This window comes from Calliopsis andreniformis, unplaced genomic scaffold (assembly GCF_051401765.1).
Source record: "Calliopsis andreniformis isolate RMS-2024a unplaced genomic scaffold, iyCalAndr_principal scaffold0014, whole genome shotgun sequence".
In the NCBI taxonomy this organism is placed as follows: domain Eukaryota; kingdom Metazoa; phylum Arthropoda; class Insecta; order Hymenoptera; family Andrenidae; genus Calliopsis; species Calliopsis andreniformis.
In genome coordinates, this window is record NW_027480427.1 from 8,465,078 (window position 1) to 8,479,022 (window position 13,945).

Genomic DNA, 13,945 nt, shown 5'->3' on the forward strand with positions numbered 1-13,945 from the left:
ATACTGTTTGCAATTATTCGTTTTATACGTTGGAAAAACTGTTGAATTTATATTGTATTTTATGCTTCTGGCGTTGACTTCTGAGGCACTAACTATTCGATCTGGCGGAGCAACGCCCTAGAGTGAAGCCTAGGTTGCCCGGAACGTAGAAATGACCATCACTTTCAAACTGGTTGCAATTATTCCTGCTATATGATGGAAAAACTGTTGTATTTATATTGTATTTTATGCTTCGGGCGTTGGCTGCTAAGGCCCTAACTATCCAATCTGTTGGATCAACGCCCTAGAGTGAAGCCTAGGTTGCTCGGAATGTAGAAATGACCATAACATTCACACTGGTTGAAATTATTCGTTTTATACGATGGAAAAACTGTTACATTTATATTGTATTTTATGCTTCTGACGTTGATTTCTTAGGCCCTAACTATTCAATCTGGTGGAACAACGTCCTAGAGTGTGGCCTAGGTTGCCCGGAACGTAGAAGTGACCATCACTTTCAAACTGGTCGCAATTAATCCTTTTATACGATGGAAAAACTGATGTATTTTTATTGCATTTTATGCTTCCGGCGTTGACTTCTAAGGCCCTAACTATTCAATCTGTTGGAGCAACGCCCTAGTGTGAAGCCTAGGTTGTCCGGAACGTAGAAATGACGTTAACTTTCGTACTGGTTGCAATTACTCGTTTTATACGATTGAAAAACTGTTGTATTTATATTGTATTTTATGCTTCTGGCGTTGACTTCTTATGCCCTAACTATTCCATCTGGTGGAACAACGCCCTATGGTAAAGCCTAGGTTGCCCGGAACGTAGAAGTGACCATAACTTTCACACCGGTAGTAAGTATTCGTTTTATACGATGGAAAAACTGTTGTATTTATACTGTATTTTATGCTTCTGGCGTTCACTTCTTAGGCCCTAACTATTCGATCTGGTGGAGTAACGCGCTATGGTGAAGCCTGGGTTGACCGGAACGTAGAAATGACCATAATTTTCACACCGGTAGCAATTATTCGTTTTACACGATGGAAAAACTGTTCTATTTATTTTGTATTTTATGCATCGGGCGTTGACTTCTACGGCCCTAACTATTCAATCTGTTGGAGCAACGCCCTAGGGTGAAGCCTAGGTTGCCCGGAAAGTAGAAATGACGTTAACTTTCACACTGGTTGCGATTATTCGTTCTATACGATGGAAAAACTGTTATATTTATATTGTATTTTATGCTTCGGGCGTTGACTTCTAAGGCCCTAGCTGTTTGATCTGGTGGAGCAACGCCCTAGAGTGAAGCCCAGGTTACCCGAACGTAGAAATGACCATAACTTTCACACTGGTTGCTATTATTCGTTTTATACAATGGAAAAACTGTTCTATTTATTTTGTATTTTATGCTTCGGTCGTTGACTTCTAAGGCCCTAACTATTCAATCTGTTGGAGCAACGCCCTAGGGTGAAGCCTAGGTTGTCCGGAACGTAGAAATGACGTTAACTTTCGTACTGGTTGCAATTACTCGTTTTATACGATTGAAACACTGTTGTATTTATATTGTATTTTATGCTTCTGGCGTTGACTTCTTATGCCCTAACTATTCCATCTGGTGGAAGAACGCCCTATGGTAAAGCCTAGGTTGCCCGGAACGTAGAAGTGACCATAACTTTCACACCGGTAGCAATTATTCGTTTTATACGATGGAAAATCTGTTCTATTTATTATGTATTTTATGCTTCGGGCGTTGACTTCTAACGCCCTAAATATTCAATCTGTTGAAGCAACGCCCTAGGGTGAAGCCTAGGTTGCCCGGAAAGTAGAAATGACCATAACTTTCATACTGGTTGCAATTATTCGTTTTATCCGACGGAAGAACTGTTGTATTTATATTGTATTTTATGCTTCTGGCGTTGACTTCTAAGGCCCTAGTTATTAGATCTGGTGGAGCAACGCCCTAGAGTGACGCCTAGGTTGCCCGGAACGTAGAAATTGCCATCACTTTCAAACTGGTTGCAATTAATCTTTTTATACGATGGAAAAACTGTTGTGTTTATATTGCATTTTATGCTTCTGGCTATGACTTCTGTGGCCGCAGCTATTCGATGTGGTGGAAGAACGCCATAGAGTGTAGCCTGGTTTGCCCGGAACGTAGAAATTACCATAACTTTCATACTGGTTGCAATTATTCGTTTTATGTGATGGAAGAACTGTTGTATTTATATTGTATTTTATGCTGCTGGCGTTCACTTCTTAGGCCCTAACTATTCGATCTGGTGGAACAACGACCTGGGGTGAAGCCTAGGTTGCCCGGAACGTAGAAATGACCATCACTTTCAAACTGGTTGCAATTAATCCTTTTATACGATGGAAAAACTGTTGTATTTTTATTGTATTTTATGCTTCAGGCGTTGACTTCTGAGGCCGTAGCTATTCGATGTGGTGGAAGAACGCCATAGAGTGAAGCCTAGGTTGCCCGGAACGTAGAAATGACCATAACTTTCATACTGGTTGCAATTATTCGTTTTATATCATGGGAGAACTGTTGTACTTATATTGTACTTTATGCTGCTGGCGTTCACTTCTTAGGCCGTAACTTTTCGATCTGGTGGAGCAACGCCCTGGAGTAAAACCTAGGTTGCGGGGAACGTAGAATTGGACATCACTTTCAAACTGGTTGCAATTATTCCTGTTATATGATGGAAACACTGTTGTATTTTTATTGCATTTTATGCTTCGGGCGTTGACTTCTAAGGCCCTAACTATTCGATCTGGTGGAACAACGACCTGGGGTGAATCCTAGGTTGCGCGCAACGTTGAAATGACCATCCCTTTCAAACTGGTGCAATTATTCCTGTTATATGATGGAAAAACTGTTGCATTTTTATTGTATTTTATGCTTCGGGCATTGACTTGTAAGGTCCTAACTATTCAATATGTTGGAGCAACGCCCTAGGGTGAAGCCTAGGTTGCGCGGAAAGTAGAAATGACAATAACTTTCACACTGGGTGCAATTATTCGTTTCATACGATGGAAAAGCTGTTGCATCTTTATTGTATTTTATGCATCTGTCGTTGGCGTCTAAGGCCGTAGCTATTAGATGTGGTGGAGCAACGCACTAGAGTGACGCCTAGGTTGCCCGGAACGTGGAATGACCATTACTTTCGCAATGTTTGCAATTATTCATTTTATACGATGGAAAAACTGTTGTACTTATATTGTATTTTATGCTTCTGGCGTTGACTTTTAAGGCCCTAACTATTCGATCTGGTGGAGCAACGCCCTAGAGTGTGGCCTAGGTTGCCCGGAACGTAGAAGTGACCATCACTTTCAAACTGGTCGCAATTATTCCTGCTATATGATGGAAAAACTGTTGTATTTATATTGTATTTTATGCTTCGGGCGTTGGCTGCTAAGGCCCTAACTATCCAATCTGTTGGATCAACGCCCTAGAGTGAAGCCTAGGTTGCTCGGAAAGTAGAAATGACCATAACATTCACACTGGTTGAAATTATTCGTTTTATACGATGGAAAAACTGTTACATTTATATTGTATTTTATGCTTCTGACGTTGATTTCTTAGGCCCTAACTATTCAATCTGGTGGAACAACGTCCTAGAGTGTGGCCTAGGTTGCCCGGAACGTAGAAGTGACCATCACTTTCAAACTGGTCGCAATTAATCCTTTTATACGATGGAAAAACTGATGTATTTTTATTGCATTTTATGCTTCCGGCGTTGACTTCTAAGGCCCTAACTATTCAATCTGTTGGAGCAACGCCCTAGTGTGAAGCCTAGGTTGTCCGGAACGTAGAAATGACGTTAACTTTCGTACTGGTTGCAATTACTCGTTTTATACGATTGAAAAACTGTTGTATTTATATTGTATTTTATGCTTCTGGCGTTGACTTCTTATGCCCTAACTATTCCATCTGGTGGAACAACGCCCTATGGTAAAGCCTAGGTTGCCCGGAACGTAGAAGTGACCATAACTTTCACACCGGTAGTAAGTATTCGTTTTATACGATGGAAAAACTGTTGTATTTATACTGTATTTTATGCTTCTGGCGTTCACTTCTTAGGCCCTAACTATTCGATCTGGTGGAGTAACGCGCTATGGTGAAGCCTGGGTTGACCGGAACGTAGAAATGACCATAATTTTCACACCGGTAGCAATTATTCGTTTTACACGATGGAAAAACTGTTCTATTTATTTTGTATTTTATGCATCGGGCGTTGACTTCTACGGCCCTAACTATTCAATCTGTTGGAGCAACGCCCTAGGGTGAAGCCTAGGTTGCCCGGAAAGTAGAAATGACGTTAAATTTCACACTGGTTGCGATTATTCGTTCTATACGATGGAAAAACTGTTATATTTATATTGTATTTTATGCTTCGGGCGTTGACTTCTAAGGCCCTAGCTGTTTGATCTGGTGGAGCAACGCCCTAGAGTGAAGCCCAGGTTACCCGAACGTAGAAATGACCATAACCTTCACACTGGTTGCTATTATTCGTTTTATACAATGGAAAAACTGTTCTATTTATTTTGTATTTTATGCTTCGGTCGTTGACTTCTAAGGCCCTAACTATTCAATCTGTTGGAGCAACGCCCTAGGGTGAAGCCTAGGTTGTCCGGAACGTAGAAATGACGTTAACTTTCGTACTGGTTGCAATTACTCGTTTTATACGATTGAAACACTGTTGTATTTATATTGTATTTTATGCTTCTGGCGTTGACTTCTTATGCCCTAACTATTCCATCTGGTGGAAGAACGCCCTATGGTAAAGCCTAGGTTGCCCGGAACGTAGAAGTGACCATAACTTTCACACCGGTAGCAATTATTCGTTTTATACGATGGAAAATCTGTTCTATTTATTATGTATTTTATGCTTCGGGCGTTGACTTCTAACGCCCTAAATATTCAATCTGTTGAAGCAACGCCCTAGGGTGAAGCCTAGGTTGCCCGGAAAGTAGAAATGACCATAACTTTCATACTGGTTGCAATTATTCGTTTTATCCGACGGAAGAACTGTTGTATTTATATTGTATTTTATGCTTCTGGCGTTGACTTCTAAGGCCCTAGTTATTAGATCTGGTGGAGCAACGCCCTAGAGTGACGCCTAGGTTGCCCGGAACGTAGAAATTGCCATCACTTTCAAACTGGTTGCAATTAATCTTTTTATACGATGGAAAAACTGTTGTGTTTATATTGCATTTTATGCTTCTGGCTATGACTTCTGTGGCCGCAGCTATTCGATGTGGTGGAAGAACGCCATAGAGTGTAGCCTGGTTTGCCCGGAACGTAGAAATTACCATAACTTTCATACTGGTTGCAATTATTCGTTTTATGTGATGGAAGAACTGTTGTATTTATATTGTATTTTATGCTGCTGGCGTTCACTTCTTAGGCCCTAACTATTCGATCTGGTGGAACAACGACCTGGGGTGAAGCCTAGGTTGCCCGGAACGTAGAAATGACCATCACTTTCAAACTGGTTGCAATTAATCCTTTTATACGATGGAAAAACTGTTGTATTTTTATTGTATTTTATGCTTCAGGCGTTGACTTCTGAGGCCGTAGCTATTCGATGTGGTGGAAGAACGCCATAGAGTGAAGCCTAGGTTGCCCGGAACGTAGAAATGACCATAACTTTCATACTGGTTGCAATTATTCGTTTTATATCATGGGAGAACTGTTGTACTTATATTGTACTTTATGCTGCTGGCGTTCACTTCTTAGGCCGTAACTTTTCGATCTGGTGGAGCAACGCCCTGGAGTAAAACCTAGGTTGCGGGGAACGTAGAATTGGACATCACTTTCAAACTGGTTGCAATTATTCCTGTTATATGATGGAAACACTGTTGTATTTTTATTGCATTTTATGCTTCGGGCGTTGACTTCTAAGGCCCTAACTATTCGATCTGGTGGAACAACGACCTGGGGTGAATCCTAGGTTGCGCGCAACGTTGAAATGACCATCCCTTTCAAACTGGTGCAATTATTCCTGTTATATGATGGAAAAACTGTTGCATTTTTATTGTATTTTATGCTTCGGGCATTGACTTGTAAGGTCCTAACTATTCAATATGTTGGAGCAACGCCCTAGGGTGAAGCCTAGGTTGCGCGGAAAGTAGAAATGACAATAACTTTCCAACTGGGTGCAATTATTCGTTTCATACGATGGAAAAGCTGTTGCATCTTTATTGTATTTTATGCATCTGTCGTTGGCGTCTAAGGCCGTAGCTATTAGATGTGGTGGAGCAACGCACTAGAGTGACGCCTAGGTTGCCCGGAACGTGGAATGACCATTACTTTCGCAATGTTTGCAATTATTCATTTTATACGATGGAAAAACTGTTGTACTTATATTGTATTTTATGCTTCTGGCGTTGACTTTTAAGGCCCTAACTATTCGATCTGGTGGAGCAACGCCCTAGAGTGAAGCCTAGGTTGCCCGGAACGTAGAAATGACCATCACTTTCAAACTGGTTGCAATTAATCCTTTTATACGATGGAAAAACTGTTGTATTTTTATTGCATTTTATGCTTCGGGCATTAACTTCTAAGGCCCTAACTATTCAATCTGTAAGAGCAACGCCCTAGGGTGTAGCCTAGGTTGCCCGTAAAGTAGAAATGACCCTAGCTTTCATACTGGTTGCAATTATTCGTTTTGTATGATGGAAAAACTGTTGTATTTATATTGTATTTTATGCTTCTGGCGTTCACTTCTTAGGCCCTAACTATTCGATCTGGTGGAGTAACGCCCTATGGTGAAGCCTGGGTTGACCGGAACGTAGAAATAACCATAATTTTCACACCGGTAGCAATTATTCGTTTTACACGATGGAAAAACTGTTCTATTTATTTTGTATTTTATGCACCGGGCGTTGACTTCTAAGGCCCTAACTATTCAATCTGTTGGAGCAACGCCCTAGTGTGAAGCCTAGGTTGCCCGGAACGTAGAATTGGACATCACTTTCAAACTGGTTGCAATTATTCCTGTTATATGATGGAAACACTGTTGTATTTTTATTGCATTTTATGCTTCGGGCATTGACTTCTAAGGTCCTAACTATTCAATCTGTTGGAGCAACGCCCTAGGGTGAAGCCTAGGTTGCGCGGAAAGTAGAAATGACAATAACTTTCACACTGGGTGCAATTATTCGTTTTATACGATGGAAAAGCTGTTGCATCTTTATTGTATTTTATGCATCTGTCGTTGACGTCTAAGGCCGTAGCAATTATATGTGGTGGAGCAACGCACTAGAGTGACGCCTAGGTTGCCCGGAACGTGGAATGACCATTACTTTCGCAATGTTTGCAATTATTCATTTTATACTATGGAAAAACTGTTGTACTTATATTGTATTTTATGCTTCTGGCGTTGACTTCTAAGGCCCTGCCTATTTGATCTGGTGGAGCAACGCCCTAGAGTGAAGCCTAGGTTGCCTGGAACGTAGAAATGACCATCACTTTCAAACTGGTTGCAATTAATCCTTCTATACGATGGAAAAACTGTTCTATTTATTTTGTATTTTATGCACCGGGCATTGACTTCTAAGGTCCTAACTATTCAATCTGTTGGAGCAACGCCCTAGGGTGAAGCCTAGGTTGCGCGGAAAGTAGAAATGACAATAACTTTCACACTGGGTGCAATTATTCGTTTTATACGATGGAAAAGCTGTTGCATCTTTATTGTATTTTATGCATCTGTCGTTGACGTCTAAGGCCGTAGCAATTATATGTGGTGGAGCAACGCACTAGAGTGACGCCTAGGTTGCCCGGAACGTGGAATGACCATTACTTTCGCAATGTTTGCAATTATTCATTTTATACTATGGAAAAACTGTTGTACTTATATTGTATTTTATGCTTCTGGCGTTGACTTCTAAGGCCCTAACTATTCAATCTGTTGGAGCAACGCCCTAGGGTGTAGCCTAGGTTGCCCGGAAAGTAGAAATGACCATAATTTTCACACCGGTAGCAATTATTCGTTTTACACGATGGAAAATCTGTTCTTTTTATTTTGTATTTTATGCATCGGGCGTTGACCTCTAAGGCTCTAACTACTCAATCTGTTGGAGCAACGCCCTAGGGTGAAGCCTAGGTTGCCCGGAAAGTAGAAATGACGTTAACTTTCACACTGGTTGCTATTATTCGTTCTATACGATGGAAAAACTGTTATATTTATATTGTATTTTATGCTTCGGGCATTGACTTCTAAGGCCCTAGCTGTTTGATCTGTTGGAGCAACGCCCTAGAGTGAAGCCTAGGTTGCCTGGAACGTAGAAATGACCATAACTCTCAGACTGGTTGCTATTATTCGTTTTACACAATGGAAAAACTGTTCTATTTATTTTGTATTTTATGCTTCGGGCGTTGACTTCCAAGGCCCTAACTGTTTTATCTGGAGGAGCAACGCCCTAGAGTGAAGCCTAGGTTGCCCGGAACGTAGAAGTGAGCATAACTTTCACACTGGTTGCTATTATTCGTTCTATACGATGGAAAAACTGTTATATTTATATTGTATTTTATGCTTCGGGCGTTGACTTCTAAGGCCCTAGCTGTTTGATCTGGTGGAGCAACGCCCTAGAGTGAAGCGCAGGTTGCCCGAACATAGAAATGACCATAACTTTCACACTGGTTGCTATTATTGGTTTTATACAATGGAAAAACTGTTCTTTTTATTTTGTATTTTGTGCTTCGGTCGTTGACTTCTAAGGACCTAACTGTTTGATCTGGTGGAGCAACGCCCTAGAGTGAAGCCTAGGTTGCCTGGAACGTACAAATGACCATCACTTTCACACGGGTTGCAATTATTCCTGTTATAGGACGGAATGGCTGTTGTATTTTTATTGTATTTTATGCTTCAGGCGTTGACTTCAGAGGCCGTTGCTATTCGATGTAGTGGAAGAACGCCATAGAGTGAAGCCTAGGTTGCCCGGAACGTGGAAATGACCATAACTCTCATACTGTTTGCAATTATTCGTTTTATACGTTGGAAAAACTGTTGAATTTATATTGTATTTTATGCTTCTGGCGTTGACTTCTGAGGCACTAACTATTCGATCTGGCGGAGCAACGCCCTAGAGTGAAGCCTAGGTTGCCCGGAACGTAGAAATGACCATCACTTTCAAACTGGTTGCAATTATTCCTGCTATATGATGGAAAAACTGTTGTATTTATATTGTATTTTATGCTTCGGGCGTTGGCTGCTAAGGCCCTAACTATCCAATCTGTTGGATCAACGCCCTAGAGTGAAGCCTAGGTTGCTCGGAATGTAGAAATGACCATAACATTCACACTGGTTGAAATTATTCGTTTTATACGATGGAAAAACTGTTACATTTATATTGTATTTTATGCTTCTGACGTTGATTTCTTAGGCCCTAACTATTCAATCTGGTGGAACAACGTCCTAGAGTGTGGCCTAGGTTGCCCGGAACGTAGAAGTGACCATCACTTTCAAACTGGTCGCAATTAATCCTTTTATACGATGGAAAAACTGATGTATTTTTATTGCATTTTATGCTTCCGGCGTTGACTTCTAAGGCCCTAACTATTCAATCTGTTGGAGCAACGCCCTAGTGTGAAGCCTAGGTTGTCCGGAACGTAGAAATGACGTTAACTTTCGTACTGGTTGCAATTACTCGTTTTATACGATTGAAAAACTGTTGTGTTTATATTGTATTTTATGCTTCTGGCGTTGACTTCTTATGCCCTAACTATTCCATCTGGTGGAACAACGCCCTATGGTAAAGCCTAGGTTGCCCGGAACGTAGAAGTGACCATAACTTTCACACCGGTAGTAAGTATTCGTTTTATACGATGGAAAAACTGTTGTATTTATACTGTATTTTATGCTTCTGGCGTTCACTTCTTAGGCCCTAACTATTCGATCTGGTGGAGTAACGCGCTATGGTGAAGCCTGGGTTGACCGGAACGTAGAAATGACCATAATTTTCACACCGGTAGCAATTATTCGTTTTACACGATGGAAAAACTGTTCTATTTATTTTGTATTTTATGCATCGGGCGTTGACTTCTACGGCCCTAACTATTCAATCTGTTGGAGCAACGCCCTAGGGTGAAGCCTAGGTTGCCCGGAAAGTAGAAATGACGTTAACTTTCACACTGGTTACGATTATTCGTTCTATACGATGGAAAAACTGTTATATTTATATTGTATTTTATGCTTCGGGCGTTGACTTCTAAGGCCCTAGCTGTTTGATCTGGTGGAGCAACGCCCTAGAGTGAAGCCCAGGTTACCCGAACGTAGAAATGACCATAACTTTCACACTGGTTGCTATTATTCGTTTTATACAATGGAAAAACTGTTCTATTTATTTTGTATTTTATGCTTCGGTCGTTGACTTCTAAGGCCCTAACTATTCAATCTGTTGGAGCAACGCCCTAGGGTGAAGCCTAGGTTGTCCGGAACGTAGAAATGACGTTAACTTTCGTACTGGTTGCAATTACTCGTTTTATACGATTGAAACACTGTTGTATTTATATTGTATTTTATGCTTCTGGCGTTGACTTCTTATGCCCTAACTATTCCATCTGGTGGAAGAACGCCCTATGGTAAAGCCTAGGTTGCCCGGAACGTAGAAGTGACCATAACTTTCACACCGGTAGCAATTATTCGTTTTATACGATGGAAAATCTGTTCTATTTATTATGTATTTTATGCTTCGGGCGTTGACTTCTAACGCCCTAAATATTCAATCTGTTGAAGCAACGCCCTAGGGTGAAGCCTAGGTTGCCCGGAAAGTAGAAATGACCATAACTTCCATACTGGTTGCAATTATTCGTTTTATCCGACGGAAGAACTGTTGTATTTATATTGTATTTTATGCTTCTGGCGTTGACTTCTAAGGCCCTAGTTATTAGATCTGGTGGAGCAACGCCCTAGAGTGACGCCTAGGTTGCCCGGAACGTAGAAATTGCCATCACTTTCAAACTGGTTGCAATTAATCTTTTTATACGATGGAAAAACTGTTGTGTTTATATTGCATTTTATGCTTCTGGCTATGACTTCTGTGGCCGCAGCTATTCGATGTGGTGGAAGAACGCCATAGAGTGTAGCCTGGTTTGCCCGGAACGTAGAAATTACCATAACTTTCATACTGGTTGCAATTATTCGTTTTATGTGATGGAAGAACTGTTGTATTTATATTGTATTTTATGCTGCTGGCGTTCACTTCTTAGGCCCTAACTATTCGATCTGGTGGAACAACGACCTGGGGTGAAGCCTAGGTTGCCCGGAACGTAGAAATGACCATCACTTTCAAACTGGTTGCAATTAATCCTTTTATACGATGGAAAAACTGTTGTATTTTTATTGTATTTTATGCTTCAGGCGTTGACTTCTGAGGCCGTAGCTATTCGATGTGGTGGAAGAACGCCATAGAGTGAAGCCTAGGTTGCCCGGAACGTAGAAATGACCATAACTTTCATACTGGTTGCAATTATTCGTTTTATATCATGGGAGAACTGTTGTACTTATATTGTACTTTATGCTGCTGGCGTTCACTTCTTAGGCCGTAACTTTTCGATCTGGTGGAGCAACGCCCTGGAGTAAAACCTAGGTTGCGGGGAACGTAGAATTGGACATCACTTTCAAACTGGTTGCAATTATTCCTGTTATATGATGGAAACACTGTTGTATTTTTATTGCATTTTATGCTTCGGGCGTTGACTTCTAAGGCCCTAACTATTCGATCTGGTGGAACAACGACCTGGGGTGAATCCTAGGTTGCGCGCAACGTTGAAATGACCATCCCTTTCAAACTGGTGCAATTATTCCTGTTATATGATGGAAAAACTGTTGCATTTTTATTGTATTTTATGCTTCGGGCATTGACTTGTAAGGTCCTAACTATTCAATATGTTGGAGCAACGCCCTAGGGTGAAGCCTAGGTTGCGCGGAAAGTAGAAATGACAATAACTTTCACACTGGGTGCAATTATTCGTTTCATACGATGGAAAAGCTGTTGCATCTTTATTGTATTTTATGCATCTGTCGTTGGCGTCTAAGGCCGTAGCTATTAGATGTGGTGGAGCAACGCACTAGAGTGACGCCTAGGTTGCCCGGAACGTGGAATGACCATTACTTTCGCAATGTTTGCAATTATTCATTTTATACGATGGAAAAACTGTTGTACTTATATTGTATTTTATGCTTCTGGCGTTGACTTTTAAGGCCCTAACTATTCGATCTGGTGGAGCAACGCCCTAGAGTGAAGCCTAGGTTGCCCGGAACGTAGAAATGACCATCACTTTCAAACTGGTTGCTATTAATCCTTTTATACGATGGAAAAACTGTTGTATTTTTATTGCATTTTATGCTTCGGGCATTAACTTCTAAGGCCCTAACTATTCAATCTGTAAGAGCAACGCCCTAGGGTGTAGCCTAGGTTGCCCGTAAAGTAGAAATGACCCTAGCTTTCATACTGGTTGCAATTATTCGTTTTGTATGATGGAAAAACTGTTGTATTTATATTGTATTTTATGCTTCTGGCGTTCACTTCTTAGGCCCTAACTATTCGATCTGGTGGAGTAACGCCCTATGGTGAAGCCTGGGTTGACCGGAACGTAGAAATAACCATAATTTTCACACCGGTAGCAATTATTCGTTTTACACGATGGAAAAACTGTTCTATTTATTTTGTATTTTATGCACCGGGCGTTGACTTCTAAGGCCCTAACTATTCAATCTGTTGGAGCAACGCCCTAGTGTGAAGCCTAGGTTGCCCGGAAAGTAGAAATGACGTTAACTTTCACACTGGTTGCGATTATTCGTTCTATACGATGGAAAAACTGTTATATTTATATTGTATTTTATGCTTCGGGCGTTGACTTCTAAGGCCCTAGCTGTTTGATCTGGTGGAACAACGCCCTAGAGTGAAGCCCAGGTTGCCCGAACGTAGAAATGACCATAACTTTCACACTGGTTGCTATTATTCGTTTTACACAATGGAAAAACTGTTCTATTTATTTTGTATTTTATGCTTCGGTCGTTGACTTCTAAGGCCCTAACTGTTTGATCTGGTGGAGCAACGCCCTAAAGTGAAGCCTAGGTTGCCCGGAACGTAGAAATGACCATCACTTTCAAACTGGTTGCAATTAATCCTTTTATACGATGGAAAAACTGTTGTATTTTTATTGCATTTTATGCTTCGGGCATTAACTTCTAAGGCCCTAACTATTCAATCTGTAAGAGCAACGCCCTAGGGTGTAGCCTAGGTTGCCCGTAAAGTAGAAATGACCCTAGCTTTCATACTGGTTGCAATTATTCGTTTTGTATGATGGAAAAACTGTTGTATTTATATTGTGTTTTATGCTACTGGCGTTCACTTCTTAGGCCCTAACTATTCGATCTGGTGGAGTAACGCCCTATGGTGAAGCCTGGGTTGACCGGAACGTAGAAATGACCATAATTTTCACACCGGTAGCAATTATTCGTTTTACACGATGGAAAAACTGTTCTATTTATTTTGTATTTTATGCACCGGGCGTTGACTTCTAAGGCCCTAACTATTCAATCTGTTGGAGCAACGCCCTAGTGTGAAGCCTAGGTTGCCCGGAAAGTAGAAATGACGTTAACTTTCACACTGGTTGCGATTATTCGTTCTATACGATGGAAAAACTGTTATATTTATATTGTATTTTATGCTTCGGGCGTTGACTTCTAAGGCCCTAGCTGTTTGATCTGGTGGAACAACGCCCTAGAGTGAAGCCCAGGTTGCCCGAACGTAGAAATGACCATAACTTTCACACTGGTTGCTATTATTCGTTTTATACAATGGAAAAACTGTTCTATTTATTTTGTATTTTATGCTTCGGTCGTTGACTTCTAAGGCCCTAACTGTTTGATCTGGTGGAGCAACGCCCTAAAGTGAAGCCTAGGCTGCCCGGAACGTAGAAGTGACCATAACTTTCACACTGGTTGCTATT